General features: G+C 35.7%; 1 long non-coding RNA gene across 1 annotated transcript; it reads left to right on the top strand.

The window, feature by feature from the left end:
• Window positions 1-8,840: 8,840 nt before the first annotated feature.
• Window positions 8,841-21,126, top strand: LOC145586396 (uncharacterized). The gene is made up of 3 exons (XR_014100934.1): window positions 8,841-8,920; window positions 20,710-20,745; window positions 20,843-21,126. It is a non-coding gene; the product is annotated as an uncharacterized LOC145586396 (long non-coding RNA).
• The last annotated feature ends 231 nt before the right edge of the window (window positions 21,127-21,357 follow it).

The following is a 21,357-nucleotide window of genomic DNA, read 5'->3' as shown; positions in this document are numbered from 1 at the left end:
TGACTAGTTCGTTGCTCATACTTCTCCGTAGAAAGTCGATTGAAGAGTTCGATCGCGACTAACTAGCATTAGTGGAGGTCTTAATCCGTGCCTGTGGATCAAGTAGAGGAATCACGTTTGAGGTTCTTTGTCTCCCTTGTTCTTGCTCGATTACTAGTGGAATCACGCTTCAAAGGTATTATTCTTACTCTTTATGTGTTATGCATTAGATCCTTGGTTAGGTGCTATATGAATATGATTCATGATTATTTCCGTTGCGTAGTACCTATAATTCCCTACAGTGGTATCAGTTAGCCTCTTGCAATTACATATATCGAGTATTAAACCTTTGATAATCCACAATTTTAATTCAATTAGGAGGGAGAATAATTTAATTATGGGTCAATTATTATATTAAATGTTATTTAACAATATAGAATCATTAAAAGTTGTTTAATTTTCTCCATATTAGCCCTAAATTGATCCAAAAATTGCCCTATATTATTCGAAAAAAATTCGAACCCTCTTCCCTTAATATTTCGAAAATTTCGAAATCATTAACTCCAATTTATGAAATTTGTGTTTTTTATTTTTATTTAATTCGAAAGTTTCATGTTTAAAGAATTTAATTTATTTGATTTCATGTTAAATTGTGAATTTTTCACGATCAGCCTATTTAATTTAAAAGTTAAATTGAATTGGGATTAAATTCATGAAGAACCCTAATTTTAAAATTGAAAATGATTTAATTTTAAAATTAGATGGACCACATTAATTTTAATTTTAATAAAAATGTTTTGTTTAAAATTAAAAATCAATAAAAAAAAAAAAAGGGGATTGAGGTGCGGCAGCCGCGGCTGGGTGGCGCAGCCACGGCGACTGCCGCACCGATGGTGGTCCACGAGGGAGGGTGGGCTGGGCACAGGTCGGACAGGGGCAGCGCAGCAGTGTACCACCCCGTTGCGTGTGTTGCTGCTGCTGTCCTTGCGTCGCTGCAGGGGCAGCGTACACTGCAAGGTGTATAGCCACCGTGGCCGGCTTCGGCTGGCCACACCACGGTAGCTGACGCGGCTTTCTAAAAAAAAATTATTATTTTATTTTGGATAAAAAAAACAGTTTTCAAAATTAAAAATTAAAAGATAAGTTTTGATTTTGAAAAGATAATTAACAAAGTTAAAGTTGTTAATTTTGTTAAGATAGGATAATTATAAAGCAAAAGATTCTATTTGGATAATAATTGATTAAATAAAGTGATTATCCCATAATTATTTTAGGATATTAATTGATTTAAAATATGTGATTCGCAAGTAATTAGGGTAGAATTTCCTAAAAGTTAGGATAATCATGGAAAATAAATATGATTTATCTTCCATAATTAAAAATAAGATTTGATTCTATCTCATACCTAAATTAAAATATATGATATTTTATAATTGGTTATGAATAATATATGATATTATCTAATTACAGTAATTAATTATGAATAATATATTTTATCTTCCATGTATCCTTTACTGTGAACATTCGATGTTGTAGTTTAGGAAAGCATGATAAGTGATTTATTATATGGCATTTTATAATATATGATGTTATATATTGCTATATAGACTAGTATGGCCCATAGATTCTAAATACGATCCGCGCATCGTTCCGTATTTTTGTAATCTAAATACGGTCTGCGTACCGTTAAGTATTTTTGTAATTTATTTTATTTTATTTAAGTATTAGATAGAATAGAATAGTATTACAGGTTGCAGTTAATCCAAGAATCCATGGAGTTGAGGCCCAAAGGAGCAAGATGGATAAGATCCATGAAGGTTCAAGTGGGAGCTTTTGCTTTATTAGTTTTCTTAGGATTAAGGGGCCATACTATGTCATGTTTTATTTATGCATTAGTAGATTATGCATGATAGATTTTATTTATGTTGTTTGATGATGCGCTAGATTTCACTAAATAATCACAACATAATAAATCTAGGTCCCAGTAATATTGAGGTTGCTTTTCCAATTAAAAACCCGATGAAACCTTCGATATTTATGGCAGGTCATGCCTCAGCTGGGTGTCATACTATATCTTAGGGGAGTGGGGGTAAATCACGTTTTACACTTTTAATTGGTTATACTCAACAAGGTTACCTAAAGAGTTTAGAACCTTGAAGCTAAGGGTAATAATTAAACATGTGATGGGTAATTATTCAACCAAGAATTACAAAATGTTGTAATCAGTAAAGAGTTTACTCACCTTGAAAATGCAATACTTGGTAGTAGGGCCTCAGTCCGGTCAATTATTGCACAAATAAAGGATCTTGGAATCATTCTATTTAATAGGGATCAATTAAAGATTGAATGAATGTTTTAAAGTTACCAGTTTTATAATCTCTTATGGTACTTTAAAAGTTTATTAAACATAATTATTAAACTTGTTGCCTCGTTTGTTTTTGTTTGTAGATGAGTAACTTATACGACAACACAATTTTACCAATGAAACTTAACTTAAGGCTAAATCTCATAAACTTCAGGGAATGGGAAAATGAGTTGAGAAAAGTTCTCACAAGCCATAGGCTTGAATCTCGTTTATATATTCCTGTTGAGAGCAAGTATATAGAAAAGTATGAAGCTGAAAGGCATGCTGAAATTGTTTCAGCTGCAGAGAAAATCAGAGGGCTCGTTTTAGAATCTATTCCAACTTGTTGGAAAAGAAGATTCAGGCACTATGAGCTAACCGACTTGTACAAATGTCTTCGTGCCATCTGTCGGGGTGGCATTGGGGCATTAGGAAGTGGAGGCTACAAAGATCATAATGTGAGAGAGGTCGTTAACTCGATCTCTCAGATTTACTATTCTTGGACTGAAATCGTCAGGTGTGAGGCTTACAATGTTCATTGTAAGATAATGGGTAAAAGACTCATGCCTGGTCAGTCAGTAAGGGCCCATGTCAGGGAACTGATTGAAATGTTCAATCAGATGGATGTCCTTGGGAAACCGATCGATGATGACTCTACTCATGATATTATCTTGTTCTCACTCCATGATGGTTTTGACATTGTCAAGCTCACTCATAATGATGAGGGATCGTCGGTGACATTGATCAATCTTTTCTTAACCATGCTGAGGAGTTACTGAAAAGGAGAGGAAGCGAATGCTTCTTTTGCGGTAGTTGGCCATGCCATACACCAGGGTGTCCCCACTATACACCAGTGAAAACAGAAGGTAAAGAGTTACTTGATGTTTTCGTTGTAGAAATTAATCTTACTTCATCTTCCACTTGGGTATTTGATACCGGCTCTGGTTCTCATATCGTTTATAACGTGCAGGGCTTGAAAGAAAGTAAGAAGTTAGCAAAAGGGGAAGTAACGCTTTGAGTAGGAAATGGAGCAAAAGTTGTTGCACTTGCTATTGGAAGTTATCATTTAAGACTTCCCTCTGGACTTATTTTGGTGCTTAATAACTGTTATTATGTACCAACAATTACTACACTACAAGAAAATAACCTTTTCGTAGCGATTATTTTAACCTTTAGTATCGATTGTAATTGCAACAAAAATCTTTCCCAACGAATGGTCATTCGATACAATATACCCCGTTGCCTTAGCCTTTAGTAGTGGTTTTCAATATCGCTGGGGTTAACCTCAATAATCGATACGAAAAACTACATCCAATCGTGGCGATTACAATCGCTATAAATGTTTAACTCATTTTTTTCAAAAAAAAAAAACATGCGTATGATCTTTACAAGATTCGAACATGCAACCTCAAACTCTTATATTAAATGTTTCACCAATAAGCTATGACATATTTTATGTATTCTTTGTCAAACAATATTTATATATCTAGTGTTGAAAAGGCTTTTCGTATCGATTTTTAGGATTTAGTGGCGATTGTAAATGATATGATTTCTCAAAATTATATAAATGTGTAAAAATAGTGTGAATATGTATTATTATGTTTTCTGTATCGATTTTATATGGGAAAACCATGGCGATTGTAAAATGATACGACTTCGTTAATTATTTCACAAATATACTTGCATATTGTAGCGAATGTACAATCACTACGAAATAATCACTACGAAAAGACGTTTTTCTTGTAGTGCTAAAAACATTATTTCAGTTCCTGTTTTAGATTCTGAAGGATTTTCATTTGAAATAAGAGACAAATGTTGTTTTATTTCTAAAGAAAATATGTTATATGCTAACGCAAAATTAATTATTGGTTTGTATGTCATAGAATATACAACTCATGTCTGCAATATTGATCATAAAAGGCAGAAAACATATGATTCAAACCCTACTTACCTATGGCATTGTAGACTTGGTCACATCAACCAAAAGCGCATCTAGAAATTACACAAGGATGGACTTCTCTCTTCATGTGATTATGAATCATTTGAAAATTGTGAGTCATGCTTGCTTGGGAAAATGACTAAGTCACCCTTCACGGGTATAGGTGAAAGAGCTAGTGACCTTTTGGGACTCATACATACGGATGTGTGTGGACCAATGAGTTCAAAAGCAAGGGGTGGGTTTAACTACTTCATTACTTTTACTAATGATTTAAGTAGATATGGTTATGTTTACTTAATGAAGAACAAATCGGAATCCTTTGAAAAGTTCAAAGAATTCCATAATGAGGTACAAAACCAACTTGGGAAAACGATTAAAGCATTACGATCTGATCGTGGTGGTGAATATTTGACCCAAGAATTTGATGAACATCTGATTAATTATGGAATACTTTCACAGTTGACTCCTCCAAGAACACCACAAATGAATGGTGTGTTAGAAAGGAGGAACAGGACTTTACTTTATATGGTGAGGTCCATGATGAGCTTTACTGATCTTCACATATCATTTTGGGGATATGCATTAGAAGCAACTGCAAGAATACTAAACAGAAGCCCGTCCAAAGCAGTTGAAAAGACTCCATATGAGATATGGAATGGAAGAGCTCCAAAGTTGTCTTTTCTCAAGATTTGGGGATGTGAAGCCTATGTAAAACGTTTACAAGGTGATAAACTACAACCTAAATCAGACAAGTGTTTCTTTGTGGGCTATCCAAAAGAAACAAAAGGGTATTACTTCTACAATTGCGAAGATAACAAAGTGTTTGTTGCTCGCGATGGTGTCTTTCTAGAAAAGGAATTCCTGTCTAGAAAGCCAAGTGGGAGTAAAGTGGTTCTCGAAGAAATTCGAGACGAGCAACAAATGGATGTGGATAACACCACATCAGAGGCGAGGGCACATGAATCGATTAATCATGCGTCGGAGCCAGCTAATTCGACTAGCGAGACTCCTATCGTCCCACTTGAACCTAGTTCATGCGAAAATCTTCAAGGAGTTTGGAGAGAATATTTCTATTGTTGCTCCTACCCCACGTAGGTTTGCTAGAATCAGAAACAAACAGTTTGTTGAGGTTCTGATAACTAAGGATTCTGAAATCTTCTTATTAGAGAATGAAGAACCTACAACCTACAAGCAAGCTTTGGCGAGCCCTAACTCAGATAAACGGCTTGATGCCATGAAGTCCGAAATGGAATCAATGTCTGAAAATGAAGTGTGGACCCTAGTTGACTTGCCTGATGGGGTAAAACCTATTGGTTGGAAATGGGTTTACAAAATTAAAACAGACAAGGATGGAAATGCCTACATCCATAAAGCAAGACTGGTTGCAAAAGGATACAGACAGGTTCATGGTATTGACTATGATGAAACCTTTTCCCCAGTAGCCATGCTTAAGTCCATTCGGATTCTTCTAGCGATAGATGTCAAAACCGCCTTCTTGAATGGATTCTTGAAAGAGGAAGTGTACATGACACAACCTGAGGGTTTTGAAGATCCAAAAAATCCTAGTAAGGTATGCAAACTTCAGAAATCCATTTATGGATTGAAGCAAGCATCCAGGAGTTGGAGTCTTTGTTTTGATGAAGCAATCAAACAGTTTGATTTTCTCAAAAGTGAAGAGGAACCTTGTGTATACAAGAAGTCTAGTGGGAGCAGCATAGTTTTTCTAGTCTTGTATGTAGATGACATACTGCTCATGGGAAATGACATACCAATGCTTGAGTCAGTCAAGGGATGGTTGAAGAATTGTTTTTCCATGAAGGACTTGGGTAACGCCGAGTACATTTTGGGAATCAAGATCCATCGAGACAGGTCTCGAAGGATGATTGGACTAAGTTAAGAGACTTATATTGATAAGGTTCTTGACAGGTTTGAGATGACAAACTCCAAGAGAAGATTTCTCCCCATGTCTCATGGCATTACACTCAGTAAATCTCAATGTCCGGTTATGCCGGATGAGATGAGACGTATGGCTATCACTCCTCATGCTTCTGCAATAGGATCGATAATGTATGCCATGATTTGTACGAGGCCGGATGTTGCATTTTCTCTAAGCATGTGTAGCAGGTTTCAGGCAAATCCAGGTGATGCACACTGGACAACTGCTAAGAACATCCTTAAGTACTTGAGAAGGACAAATGGAATGTTTCTAGCTTATGGTGGCGAAGATGAATTGGGTTTCAAAGGTTATACGGATGCGAGTTTCCAAACAGACAGGGATGACTTTAGATCACAGTCTGGGTACATTTTCTGTCCGAGTGGAGGAGTAGTGAGCTGGAAGAGTTCGAAGCAAAGCACTGTCGCAGACTCTACAACAAAATCAGAATATTTGGCTGCAGTTGAAGCAGCCAAAGAAGTAGTTTGGATAAAGAAGTTCCTAACTGAGCTGGATATCGTATCAAGTGCTCAAAAGGGAATCGAGTTGTATTGTGACAAAAATGGCACCATTGCTCAATCAAAGGAGCCTAGGTCACACTTCAAATCCAAACATGTTGAGAGGAAGTATCACCTCATTCGAGAAATCGTTAACAGAGGAGATGTGAAGATGTGCAAAGTTCATACGGATGAGAATATCGCTGATCCACTTACTAAACCCCTTCCACTACCTAAGCATGAGAAACATGCTAGTGAAGCTGGATTGAAGCAAATGATGTAATTAGAAGTTGTATTTATTTTTGGAGAAAAATAAGTTACATATGTAATACACTCATTTGCAGAATTATGTTTAATCAGAAATTTTGTTATTTATCTTATTTAATGATGGTTTTCAATATTAAATAAAATGTCCAAAATAATTATGGATTGATGGGCTCATCAGGTGGATGACCTGGTGAATGAAACCCCACAGGTAAACAAAATCCATATATTATTTAAGTTCCTAGTTCAGAATCATTAAATTGGACATAAATGATTTCTAATAATGGACTAGCATGTAAGATTGATTGGATAGCGCAGTTTCATGGGCTGTAGGAGCATAGTGAGGCTCGGTCAATCACATGGATATGCATGAATGATGCATGATCGAACTATAGACCTACTTTGAAGTTCAAGTATAGAGCTTCCGGATATATTAGTGGATTCCTTTGACATGAGTGGAACATTGATTTCATTCAATGGATGTTATGGCTGTGATACACTCAAACGTCTGCCCGTAACTAGAGATTATAAAGGGTGTTTCCCGGTTATTTCAAAAATTGAGTGGGAGCTTTGGTTGCCACAAGATTGGATTGAGTCTACCTATTTATTAGGAATGTGTATTGGCTCCTTGAAGAGGGAGAATTCAGAAAAATGCATGGCCGTGCTCAAATGCATTACATAGTAATCATTTGTTCTTTGAATCTCACTCAGTTTTCAAGAAAAGATTTGTAGACTAATATGATCACGACATGAGATGCAATCATATTATCAAATCGACACACATTGACTTAAGGAATTTGAATATTGCGCACTTGTCTCAGACAAGTGGGAGATTGAAGGAGTTGTGTCTTCAATAAGTGCAATTATTAGATATATCAAGGATCACTATTATGGAGATAATAAGTTCATTCTCTTGGGGCGTCATCATCTGTTGCTAGACTATGAGAGATGATCTTTGGGCTAGTAAAATAGTCCAAAGCCCGCTAGAATGGATCCTATGAGGTCACACACAAAGGTATTGGGTTAAGCAAGTAAGAGGCCCATTAATGGGCCTTATGAGTATTTAACTAATCATGAAAGGATTGGGCTAGTGTAGTTTGATTAGGATTAGGAATTGGGCTTGGTCATGGACTTTTATTTACGGATGTGATCTATAAATAAGATCCATGCCTAGGGTTGCAAAATACAGGAGTCACAATTAACTTACAGTGAATTGTGAATCAAGGCAACAAAATCCCAAAACTCTCATCTCCCTCTCTCTCTCTCTCTCACGACACCCCTCTTCCCCCCCTTGGACTTGCGGCCAGCCACCTCTGGTGGTGCTCGCGGTGGTTCGTGGTGGTTCGTGACTAGTTCGTTGCTCATACTTCTCCGTAGAAAGTCGATTGAAGAGTTCAATCGCGACTAACTAGCATTAGTGGAGGTCTTAATCCGTGCCTGTGGACCAAGTAGAGGAATCACGTTTGAGGTTCTTTGTCTCCCTTGTTCTTGCTCGATTACTAGTGGAAACACGCTTCAAAGGTATTATTCTTACTCTTTATGTGTTATGCATGAGATCCTTGGTTAGGTGCTATATGAATATGATTCATGATTATTTCCGCTACGTAGTACCTATAATTCCCTACACAGTCATCTTAACAACTGTTTTGTATTGTATTAATTAATTGTTTTTTTTAATTATTAGGAGGAAAAATATACATAGTAATAATTTGCCCAAATTAATTAAAGGCGGCTAAAATGAATTGAATAGCGCGCTCTCCTCTTATCACTTTCACTTTCACGTTCTTTTATCACTTTCACTCTAACTATACCTTAAAAAAAATTGAACTGCTTGTTTATTGCTTTCGTGAAACCTCCACCACTGTCCTTCAACCGCTGACTGTTCGCCGCACCGCTGCTCCACCGCTCCACCGCCGCACCACCGATCGCCGCACAACTTGTAAGCACCGCACCACTCCTCTGAGGTAGGTTCGAATCTTGTTATTGAGTAATTGAATTTTGATTATTATTTGTCAATTGAAATGCATGCATCATTCGAAATATGAAGGAAACATAATTAAATTCATAGTTTTCATCTATTAAATTAATTTGCAATTTGAATTTTAGGTGATTATAAAAAACTTCAAAGTTCTAGTTTTAGGATTAAATTCAATCAATTGTTTGTATGCAAATATTTCAGTTGAATTGCAGTAAGTTAAATAAAATTACCCTTAATTTTGTCGAATTACATCTATTTCAATAGTAATCAAAATAATTTTAGCCAAATTTATCTTACCTAAGTTCAATTTAGAACCCTAATCAGATAAAGAAAGATGGGTAGGGGAAATTGTTTACCACTAGATTATTTAATTGTGCTCTATTAATTTCAAATACCCTCAACCTTCCTTGAAAATTATAAAATTTACATACTCATCTTCCCTTGCACTAATAATCTAATTTACTAGGCTTGTTTTATGTAGAGTATATAAATAAACGGCAAATGCAGTTAATATCTACTGTTCTTGGGCCTAAAGCTTCAATATGACAGTTTTCAGCTCAAGACACCGACAATACACAATTACTCAATATTTCAGGATTGTAGACAAATTTTACATTTATTTCCACAATTCCACTTCGTTGTGTTACTGGATGCATTGCTAAATACAGTCCTGAATAGAGGTACTGTTAGTAAAATGTAAGTTGAACATATTCAATTTAGACCCAAATAAGAAAAGGCTCCATCATCATACAAGACAAATAATAAGTTAGAGATCTAATGAAAGACCAAGGTGTCAAGATTGCATGAAAAGTCCAAAATAACAGCTATTAATCTAGTGATTATGTTTTCATTGACAAGACAAATAGCATATGCTAGATTCTCTATCTAAAGAATCCCTAGCAAACCATGTGAAGAAATCCCAAGCATCATGCATAGACAAATGACAAAATCTACCATTATTCATGTCCTCAACCATTCCCCTAGTATACTCATTCATGCCCCAATAAGCTATACCACAAGCATCATTAAGAGAACACCCATGGTAACTAAGAAAACCATCTAGTCTTTCAAAGTAAGCATAGACGGGTTCACCATCAAATTGAGGAAAAGATAAGCATGCCATTTTTATACAAAGAACAAATAAAAGCAAACAAAATCAAATAATATACAAGAACCTAGCTAATCTAATCAACACAAACTAATGAACGCCTTAGTCCCCGGCAACGGCGCCAAAATTTGATCGAAGGATAAAGTAGGTCGTTGGGACTACTAACCCTAACCAAATTAGAAATTTATAATACCTAAACCTTCACTAAACTAGATAGTGGCAAGTAAAGGGTCGAACCCAAAAGGACTAAGTGTATCAATTTGTGCTAACTAGACTAGTAGGAAAGCTTGTGAGATAGAGAGAGGTTCAACTAAACACAACTAAGAACAAATAACTAAAACTAGGGAAAGTGGAATCCAATTACATCAATACATTCAATAACATCATACAATTAGATGAAAATTACCTTGATTAGGAATAATCAACACATTTAACTCACTCTCGCACAATTAAGCATGTTAATTATCCTACTAAACTAATTCACTCTCGTGCAACTAGCCTAGCAAAGGTATGGAAGAAATTAGGGCTCTCAACCAACTCACTCTCGCACAATTGATTGAAAGCACAATTAAGAACATAGAATCAATTAGCTAGAAAGATTCTAATCCATAAAAGCATCATCCATACACAATAATCAAGAAACAATTCCATACTAATCACAATCAATCATTCAATTTATTAACATAACCTTCATCCATTTCCCTAGAACAAAATCTAAGCTAACATAATGAAGAAAGACATGGAAAACAAGGTAAAATAAGAATAAAAACAAGATTAAACAAATAAACTAATTAATCTACTCAAATTAATAAACAAAAAGCATAAAACTAAGAATTAAGCAAGAAATAAAGATGAGAGAAAGTTAGAAAATGCTCATTGAATAGATGAGAAGAAGTTCCGTTGCTTCTTCAACCTCTTAAAAACTCCATAGAAATCCAAGCTTTCTCTCTCTACACTACTCCTAAACTAACCCTACGAGAGAGAAAATAAAGGCTAAACTAATCTAAAATAAAATGTTGATTAAAAGTTAAGTGAGAAAATAACCCCAAAGGGGTATTTATAATATAAGTTAAATAAAAAAAATAAAATAAAAGAAAGAAACTAAAAAGAAATAAAACTAAATAAAACAAATAAAATAACTAAACTAAAAACCAATAAAAACAAAACTTACAATAAAATAAAATAAAAGAAAATGAAAAAGGAAAAAAGAAATCCCAAAACCCACAATTCCCGTCCAAACCCACGAAATCAAATCAGACTCCTAAACTCCTTCCCTTTCCAAAATTGCTGCTTTCATTTTACCATTATCAATCAGCAAAACAATCATCATCACCACCGTAAATCAACATCATCATCAAGCATCATCACATCGCAGTCGTCCGATTTTCATTAAAAACCACGTGAAAAGCTCGTGCTTGACCCACAATTGCGCGCCCGCACAGAAGTCGCACAGCAAGTCACGCAAAGCTACTGTATCATTCTGTTTTGGACTCCAATTGTGTGCGCTTTCTGACAGGGTTGCGCGGCCGCGAGTAGTTGCTCTGTGAGTTTGGGTGTTGGGCAAATCGAACGCCTGTAATTGGTGAGTAATTGGGTTGGAGATTGGTGGTCGATTGTGGGTGAAGGGTTGTTGGTTGTTACGGGGGGTGATTGGTGGCTCAGGTGGTTTGGGTGTGCTGAGTTGAGGTGGTGCGAATAGGGTGAGGTGGCTGAGATTGGTGGTTGATTGAAGTGGGGGAGCAGGGGAATTGGTGCTTTAGGTGGTTTGGGATGCGCTGAGTTGAGTGAATTTGCGGGGTGTTGGTGTGAATTGGTGAAGGGGCATTGGTTGGTGTTGGTGGCGAAATGGGAGGTGCGTGGTGGAGCAGGGGAATTGTTAGGTGGGTGCGTGGCTGGAGATTGGTGAGTGTGAATTGGAGTCGAATTGAGGTGTGGGATTGGTGAACTGATAGGTGGTGTTGGTTGCGGTTTATGGGAGCAGGGGATTGGTTGCGGTTTTGGTGGAGGTTGGTGATTTGAGGTTGGTGGTTGGGTTGTGCTGCTGCTGGCAGCGTGGTGGTGATTGATGTTGGTGTTTGTTTGGTGTATGGAAGAAGTGAGTTGCATGGCTGATGGTGGAGGTTGGTGATTTGGGTGGTATTTGTTGATTGGAGGTGGGTGTGAGAAGGAGGAGCAGGGGCTGCTGGTGCGAATTGCCTCGAACCTCGGACCCCGAACACGATTTGAACTTGAAACCCGGAACACCTACAACCAAAAACACGAGGGTATTACCACGAAATAAAATAAAATAAAGATAAAATAAAATAAAATAAAAATAACATAAAAAATAAAATCAGAAGAAATTAAATAAAATAAAGAGAACAAACATGAAAATAAAATAAAATAAGAAAATGAGAGAAACTAGGAACTTATTAGAAAACAAGAACTAAAAACTTAAAATATAAACATAGAATATAAGATAAATTAAATAAATTAAGAAAATAAGCTAAAAACTATTAAAAAAATACTAAAATACTCAAAATAAAGATAAAAGACGAGAATAAGCAAATAATAGAAATAAAGGACGAAATGGGCTAAATTATTGAAAAATAAGCCGGAAAACGACTCAATAAACACCCTAAAAGTGACATAAAAGTCACTTATCAATGCTCATCATTAAATCAACCAACATCTTATACTTTAGTAATTATAGAGCTTAAATAAATTGTTATTTACATGTAAAAGTGAGTTTATTAGGTTGTTTTTATTTACATTGTTGTAGGCATTAACTATTGTAGTGTATGTTAAAATTATATCCATAATTATATAGCAGTTATCTTTGTGACTTGTGTGAGTTTATTTTTATTTTTAACTTTCTAGTTTGTAGAAATGGACCGAACTTGGATAACCACAAAAAAATTAGGGGATCCAGAATATGAAGTTGGAGTTATGGAATTTATTAAATTCGCTTTGGAAAATAATAGTGAAGGGCGTGATAAATTGCCATGTCCTTGTTACATCTGCCATAATCTTATGTATCACAAAGCTAATGTGATACTTAATCATTTGAGTAAAAGGCAATTTGATAGAACATATACTTGTTGGCATCGTCATGGTGAGAAAAGGGAAGAAATTTCAAGCAAGGATGCTCAAGGCCATAATATCGATGAGGGTAACGAATTAGAGGACATGACGAGTCAATTCGTACACAGAGTAGATGATGATCCTAATGCGATGGAAGAAATGTTGAGTGATTCTGAGAAGCCTTTATATGAAGGGTGTAAGTAGACAAAGCTATTAGCTTCACTTAAGCTTTACAATTTGAAGGTGGGTCATAGTTGGACAGATAAGAGTTTTGCAGCATTACTTGAGTTCTTGATAGATGTCCTTCCATCTGATAATGTTTTGCCAAAGAATACATACAGGGTAAAAAAAACATTATGTACAATGGGTTTGCGTTATGAAAAAATTCATGCGTGTCCTAACGATTGCATACTTTATCGAAATGAAAATGAATCAGCAAAGATTTGCCCAGAGTGTAATCTCTCAAGGTACAAGAAAAAGGAAGGAGTGTCAGCTAAGGTTTTGTGGTATTTTCCAATTATTCCTAGGTTTAAACGGATGTATTCAGACCCGGTATATGCAGAGAAGTTTACATGGCATAAATTTGGTCGGAAAAAGGATGGGTTACTTAGACACCCGGCTGACTCACCGCAATGGAGATTTATTGATGGACAATTCCCTTAATTTGGTAGTGAAGAACGAAACCTACGCCTTGGGTTGTCTACTGATGGTATGAGTCCATATAGTTCCCTTAGTAGCATCCATAGTACATGGCCAGTCATGCTAGTGGCTTATAACTTACCTCCTTCGTTATGCATGAAAAGAAAGTACATTATGTTGTCAATGCTTATTTCTGGACCTAAACAACCAGGGAATGACATCGATGTGTATTTGGCACCTCTCATAGACAACTTAAAGTTGTTGTGGGAAGAAGGTGTTGAAGTGTTTGATGCTAATCGGAATGAAATGTTCAATTTAAGAGCAATGTTATTTTGCACCATACAAGATTATCCAGCATATGGCAATCTTTCTGGCTATTCTGTAAAAGGGGAAGGTGGTTGTCCTATATGTGAAGATGATTGGAAAGGTAAATGATTATCGGCATCTAGAAAGACGGTCTACTATGATCATCGTCCATTTCTTCCTTTGGATCATAAGTATCGTCGAATGAAGAAAGCTTTTAATGGGGAACAAAATTTTGAAATTCGCCCAAAAGTCTTTACTAGCCAAGAAGAATTTGAAAAGGTGAAAGACATTCAACTTACTTTTGGCAAGTTAAAAAAAATAAAGATGTCATTCCTAAGAAAGGGTACAAGAAGTGTTGTGATTTTTGGCGTCTTCCTTATTGGAGATTTCTCTTTGTTCGACATTCTCTAGATATTATGCATATCGAAAAGAATGTGTTTGATATTTTGATTGGCACACTATTGAATATCTCTGAGAAGACAAAAGACGATGTTAATGCTCGACTTGACTTGAAGGAAATGAATATGAGAAATGAGCTCCATGCCGTTGAAACTGGAAAACGGGACTATTTGCCACCTGCTGCTTATACACTGTCTAAGAAGGAGAAAGTTGAGCTTTGTGCATCCTTAGCTGGAGTTAAAGTGCCTGAGGGTTATTCTTCAAACATTTCCTCTCTTGTTTCAATGGAGAATTTGAAACTCGTGGGTTTGAAGTCTCATGACTGCCATGTTCTTATGCAAGATCTCTTACCTATTGTTATTTGTTCAATTTTTCCAAAAAATTTACGATATGCCATTATCAGGTTATGTCTTTTCTTTAAGGCAATCTATAGGAAAGTCATCAATCCAAAAGATTTGGATTTCTTAGAAACTGAAATTGTTGTTATTTTGTGTCAATTGGAAATGTACTTTCCCTCTGATTTTTTTGATGTAATGATACATTTGCCCGTTCATTTGGTAAGGGAGATTAGATTTTGTGGTCCCGTGCACAATAGAGCTCAATGGGCCTTTGAAAGACAAATGAAAACTTATAATGGTTATGTTAAGAATGCGTACCGACCCGAGGCTTGTATCGATGAGAGAATGCTTTATGAGTTAGCTATGGAATATTGCCTTGAAAGTTTGGGAGATATGAGGACAGTAGGGATTTCTACTTCTCGACACAGTGACACACTTGAGGGTAAGGGAACCATAGGTCGTAGAGAACTTGACTTGTCTCCTGAAAAGTGGCACATGGCCCACACATATATTCTTTTCAATGAAGATGAAATTGCACCGTATATCAATAGACATATGACTTTTTTGAAGATGCATAATCGAAAGGCTAGCTCCAAAGCTTTGGCTACTAAACAAAGTAAAACATTTCATCTTTGGCTCAAGGATCAAGTAATGAAAAAGATCAAAAATTCCCCACAAACTATTTCTGACCGACTTAGGAGTTTAGCTAATGGTCCTGATTTCTCTGCCTCGTTTTTCTCTGATTATGCCATTAATGGCTACACTTTTTATACTAGGGACCAAGATGATAAAAGCACTATGCAAAATAGCGGGGTATGTGTTGAAGCGGAAGCGATGCATTTGTCTAGTGCTAAAGATAATCGACCTGTTTATAGCAAAATGCAATACTATGGGGTAATTGAAGAGATATGAGAGTTGCATTATATGGGTTTTTCGATACCTATTTTTGGTTGCAAATGGGCTGACAATAATAACAATGTTGTATGCGATGGTTTAGGGCATACTACTATGAATCTCAACATGATAGGTTATACAGAAGATCCATACATTTTGGCTAGTCAAGCTAAACAAGTGTTTTATGTTACTGACCCGTGTGATAAAAGAAAATCAGTTGTTGTCACATCAAAATCTCGATATGTCATTGATGACAATGATGACAATATTTCTTATGAGGAGAGGTACCCCAAGTGAGGTACAAAATGTGGATGATAGTCTTGATGATACAACAACATATATACGTAGTGATCATGAAGAAGGGATTTGGCATGACAATGAAAATAGTAATGCTAATAATCGACCTAAAAAGCGGCGTCGTACAGGTTATTATGCTACTAAAAAAATCTGATTCTTGTGGTTCTTGTATTGAAACTTATAATTTCTTCTTGATATTAATAATCGACAAATGCTTTATTTTATTTGATTTTAATGACACTTCTTAGAGATGATTTCTAATATATTTGTATGTTTGCAGGTTGATGTCGAAAAAGAGAAAGCAATCAAGTGCTAATGAGGCCTCTGAAACTGGAGAGGCTGAAGAATCCGCTGAGTGTGAGAATCGAAGAGGTCGTACAGTAGCTGCAGTAGTTGGAAAAGCAATTCTGAGTGGCGTCAAAATCCCCTTGGAATGGAATCACAATAAAGTGCCAATCGGGGAAAATAGATATATCTTTTCATCATACATTGGTGTAGTTATTTGTGAAAGAGTGAATATCAATTATCAAGACTGGGAGGAAGATCCGAAAGAAGTTATTGATGACCTCTTTAAATTCATTACGGTAAGATTAAAGGCTTTTTGATTAGTTCCATGATCATGAGTTAGAGGTGTAGTCCAGCAATGTTGGACTCCCTTTATATGCAAGAACTGATGTTGTGTTAATGATGTTGGACCCTTGTTGCATATGCTTCAGAGCATGCCTACACATACATACATGAAAATAAAACGTTGATACTCACGAGTCGTGGCAGCTTTGGCAGTGGAATCTATTTTATTCCAAATGAAACATGAATAATTACCATAGGAAAAAGGCATAATTTTCAGTTTTATTGTACTCTTTTATGTTTAACTCAAATGCCTATGTTTTAACAGTTTCCTTAAGTAATAATCAAGCTGCAGTGAAGTCAATAGAAAACAAATATGAATGGTACCAAGTAGTAGCATTGTTTTCTTGATTTACCTGAAAAGTCATATTTGGTGAACTTTCTTCAATATGTAAAGGCTTTTTAATTAGTTCCATGATCATGAGTTAGTTGTAGAATTATGTGACAGATTGAGTTAATAAAATAAAGTTCTATCCGTTTCATTCCTCAAATTATTTGCTTTTAGTCCAATAAAAAAAATCACTTATCATTATCACAATGCATTCATTCTGACAACTTTGTTGTCAAATTAATGATTTTCAGCTGTTCATAAAATATAAGTACTTAATTTATGCTAGGGATTTTGAACTAGATTATATGTGATGAGGTTTATGCGAATCAAATAGTCTTTAGCAGGTGCTGAATGTCTGAGAGTTTAAATGTCAGCCCAACTTTGTTTTGACTGTCCTGTATTGTATCCTTCATTAATCACTCTGTCCCACATAATTGTCTGTTTTTTTCTTTTTATGAATGCAAATTGTAATTAATTAATATTGGAGATTTAACCAATTAGGCTATGGAACAATGGTTTGATGGTAATGAGGAAAAAAACTGATTTGGCAAACTAACATTTTTTTACTAAAGAGGCAACAGTTTTAGACTAACTAAATTAAAGCTTCTTCTTGACTTCTTTGATTCAAAATTGTATGTTAAAGTGGTTGTAGACCCCATAAGTTAGACCAACTTTTGGATAGCAAGACATATCTTTTGTGGTTTCAGGCTTGCAGCTTTCAGATGCAACCCTAAAGTGATTATTACATAATCTTAGTAAATTAGTGATGTTTAAGTGTTAGGATTTTAGCTGTTTCAATTGAAAGGAAATGTTGGGTTTGTTTCTTGCTTTAGCATATGAAGTTATGGATTTTATTACTCCAACTTTTATGCTGCTTCACTGCAGTAAATGTGATTTTATGCATAATTGCAGTAAGCACAAAAAATATTGACAATTCGAAAGCTTGCCTGAAATATATTCATCCATGCTCCAATTATAGCAGCAACACGAGGAACATGCCTTTTATGCATGGCAAGCAATTTTAGAGCATCTGTTTGTGTTTGTTTGTGTTCATCTCGCTTGTATGCTTATCTGATGTTCTGAATCACAGAGTGAAGTATTACTGTGCTTGTTTGTGTTCATCCCACTTGTATGCTTATATGTAAAGAAGTACAGGAGGATATTGTGCATACGCATGCTGGGAACAAGTAGCAGGCTGCAGTTTGCTCTGTTTTCCAATGTTGTGATAGGTGGGAACTGAAGGCTGCTGAAGCTAAAGCAAAGCTATCTGGTGGGGTTTACAGCTTGCTAGAGAGGCTTGGTTGAAAAAAAAAATCATTGATGAAATTCTAGTTCGTTCCATTTCATCATTGATGATATTATTAATGTAGCTATTTTTAATTTATCTATATAATTTCTGCCTAGATGGGGTTCCTAAAAAAAAAATCAAGATTGTAGTGTGGCTTCCAGAGGATGATCAAGCCTCATAAAAGCTTGTTTATTGGAACTCAGGTATTGTTTTGATATATGAATTTCGGTATTGTTATATCTGATATCTTTTATTTGAATTGTGTAGAGAGGATTTATAGTGCCGGAAGAACGTAGAAATTATGCATTAGGGAGAGCTTCAATCCGCTGGAGAGCTTTCAAGGCCAGATTAAGAAAGGATTGGATGTACGACACCAAGAGAGTAAATCCAAATGTGATTATAAAGAAGCCACCTTTGATATATCCATTTATACCACAAGCTAATTGGACCAAATTCATTGAAACATATACTGATGATGAGTTTAAGGTAATCTTTGAATTATAGCCCATAGCTAATCATAGTTGTGAAAAAACCTTTGAAAACTGGGAATTAATTGTTTGTACATTATTATATTGAAAGGAACTAAGTGACAAGAATCGAGAGAGGGAGAAAATGAATACTTCAAGATATTGAGGAGGTCGAAAAGGGTACTTGTATTATGAACAAGAGATTGTAAGTTTAGAAATGATTATTTTCTATTTTTTGTTGATTTTTTTAAGGAATAACATTAAATAATTAATGAAGGGATGACTTTTAGTTGTTAAATGACATTGTGTTATCTGTATTGTCAGGCTGCTGAAATTCAGAAACAAGGAGTGCAAGTTAGAGACGTTCCTCGACATTTGGTTTGGATAAGAGCACATTCCAGACAAAAAGATGGTGCAATGACCTTTGACAGTCCTGCTGATTTTGAAATAGCTCAAACAATTGTGAGTTTGTTTCTACTTTCGAATCAAATAAATTATTTGGCTATAATAGATTACACTGCCTTAATTAGGTTGCTAATTATTGATGTTAGAAAGCATTGGAGGCTCAACAAATCCAAGGAGAAATTGAGGCCACTGGCCGGAATGATATCCTAGCAAAAGCATTAAAGAATCCTGAACATGGAGGTTGTGTTAGGGGTGTGGGTCGGGTGTTACAAATAAGCTGTACTTTGGTTACAACAAACCAACACCACAAAGTCAATTACAATCAGATCTTAAGACTCTCAAATCAAAACTAGAAAATGTGGTTAACACACAAAATTTGTTGTTGTCTTACTTAATGTCAAGTGGTCAGGTTAACGCGGAGCAATTGAAAGAACTTGGTGATTCAAATGCCAACCAATTTGGCCACCAGTTAGCAGGTATCCAAGCTGGTGGATCTAGTGGCCAAGGTTTAGATGGCCTTGGTTTGGGTCGTGACAGTTGGCTTCAAGGTCTTTGCTTCCAACTTGCCTCAGAACAAAACAAAGTTACCCATCAATTAGCAAGTGTCCAAAAGGGTGGTTTTGGTGGTGAACAGTTAGATTATCATTTAGATGTCTTTGGCTCCGAAGGTGACCAAGGGGTTCATGGTTTCAACTTCCAAGAGCAGAATGTTGAAGCGTTTGAGGTTCAACCCGAGCCATACCATGTTGCGTGGCCTAAGGAGGGATATGTGCCAGAAAATGAGAATTTGTAAACGCATGTACTCAATAATGAACAAGACATTACAAGCCCACCATTTCCACAGGTAACATTATTTCCTAATACTTATGTGTTTGATGTAAGTACATATATCCTAGATTCTTCTGATGGTGTTAAATTATAGACTACTACATCTTATCAATCCACAAAAGTTTTATTAATACCATAATCCATATTTAGGGAGTTGATAATCTTTGTTCCTTGGCAATTAAGAGTGACAAAGGGGTCGATATAGTTGCTATTGGAGAAGTGTATGTTGGGATGGAAGGAGAAGTTGTCAAGCATCATTTCAAGCCTGTCCCAAGTGGTCATTATCGAGTTTGTGTTAAAGAAGAAATCAACCCAAATGCACCTCTGCCATGTCCTGAAGGGGAGATAAGATTCATTTGTCAAACTTTAAATTATTATTTAATATGGCCTTCTCACTTGGTTTTTCCTATAAAGAAGGTAAAATTCAGTTTTAAATTATAATTATCTGTCACATTATATAATACGATCATCTTTTTTTTTTTTTGCTGATTTTTTTTCCTGTGATTATATGACAAGGCTGATAAGCAAGTCCCTAAAGAAATCGCTGCACCATCTCCACACTCGCCATCGTCACAATCATCATGCACTCGAAAGTACACAATAACTCACGCTGATAAGTTGAAGTTGACTTCTAATTTGGTTCGAGTATTTAAGGATGTGGCTATTGCAATGAAAACGAGCGGTAAAACCAAATCTTTTACCGTTTTGGCTAGAGTGTTTCAAAATGAGCAATGTGGCCGTGTTTCCCTTGATTATGAAGACATGCTTGACTGGTGCTTCCAAAGAGAGATAAAATCGTCACACATGTCAATTTTAATGATGTAAGTGTTGTATACTTTGCCATTTCTAGGTTAAATTTATAACGCTTTTTGATTAATGAGCTAATATATTTTTTAAAAAAAAAAAATGATATGCAAGGTATATGAGTGAGATTGTTCATACAGAAGGTATCTCAAGGTTGTATGGATTTTGTGATTGCAACTATCTATCCCCGTATGCTCCAATTGTGGAAAAAAGACGATGATCGATGTGACTATCTATCTAGGCTATTTTCATTTAATGATGGCAAAAACAAAAATCAGCTCTTCTTTGCCCCGTATTATGAGGAGTAAGTGCATATGAGTCTATCACATATTTTTTAATTTTTTATCAGTTTTATTTCTTCCTTTTAAACATTCATTATTGTATTTGAATTCTATTGTTTTAATCAATATAGTGGACATTGGGTGTTGGCTGTTATTTGTCCATGGGTTGGTTTGGTGCATTGGCTAGATCCCGCGGGAGTAAAAGATGAACCTCCCAAATTTTCTTAAACAATAATCAACAAGTATGTGCTAGATTACTTATTTTGTTACATGTTAACTTCTTTTTATGAAAGTATTTCAATACTATTACTCTAATATTTTGATAATTATGTAGGGCAATGATCAATT

The sequence above is a fragment of the Chenopodium album genome, chromosome 2 (genome assembly GCF_948465745.1).
Source record: "Chenopodium album chromosome 2, dcCheAlbu1.1, whole genome shotgun sequence".
Taxonomy (NCBI): domain Eukaryota; kingdom Viridiplantae; phylum Streptophyta; class Magnoliopsida; order Caryophyllales; family Amaranthaceae; genus Chenopodium; species Chenopodium album.
This window is presented reverse-complemented; position numbering and strand designations above follow the sequence as displayed.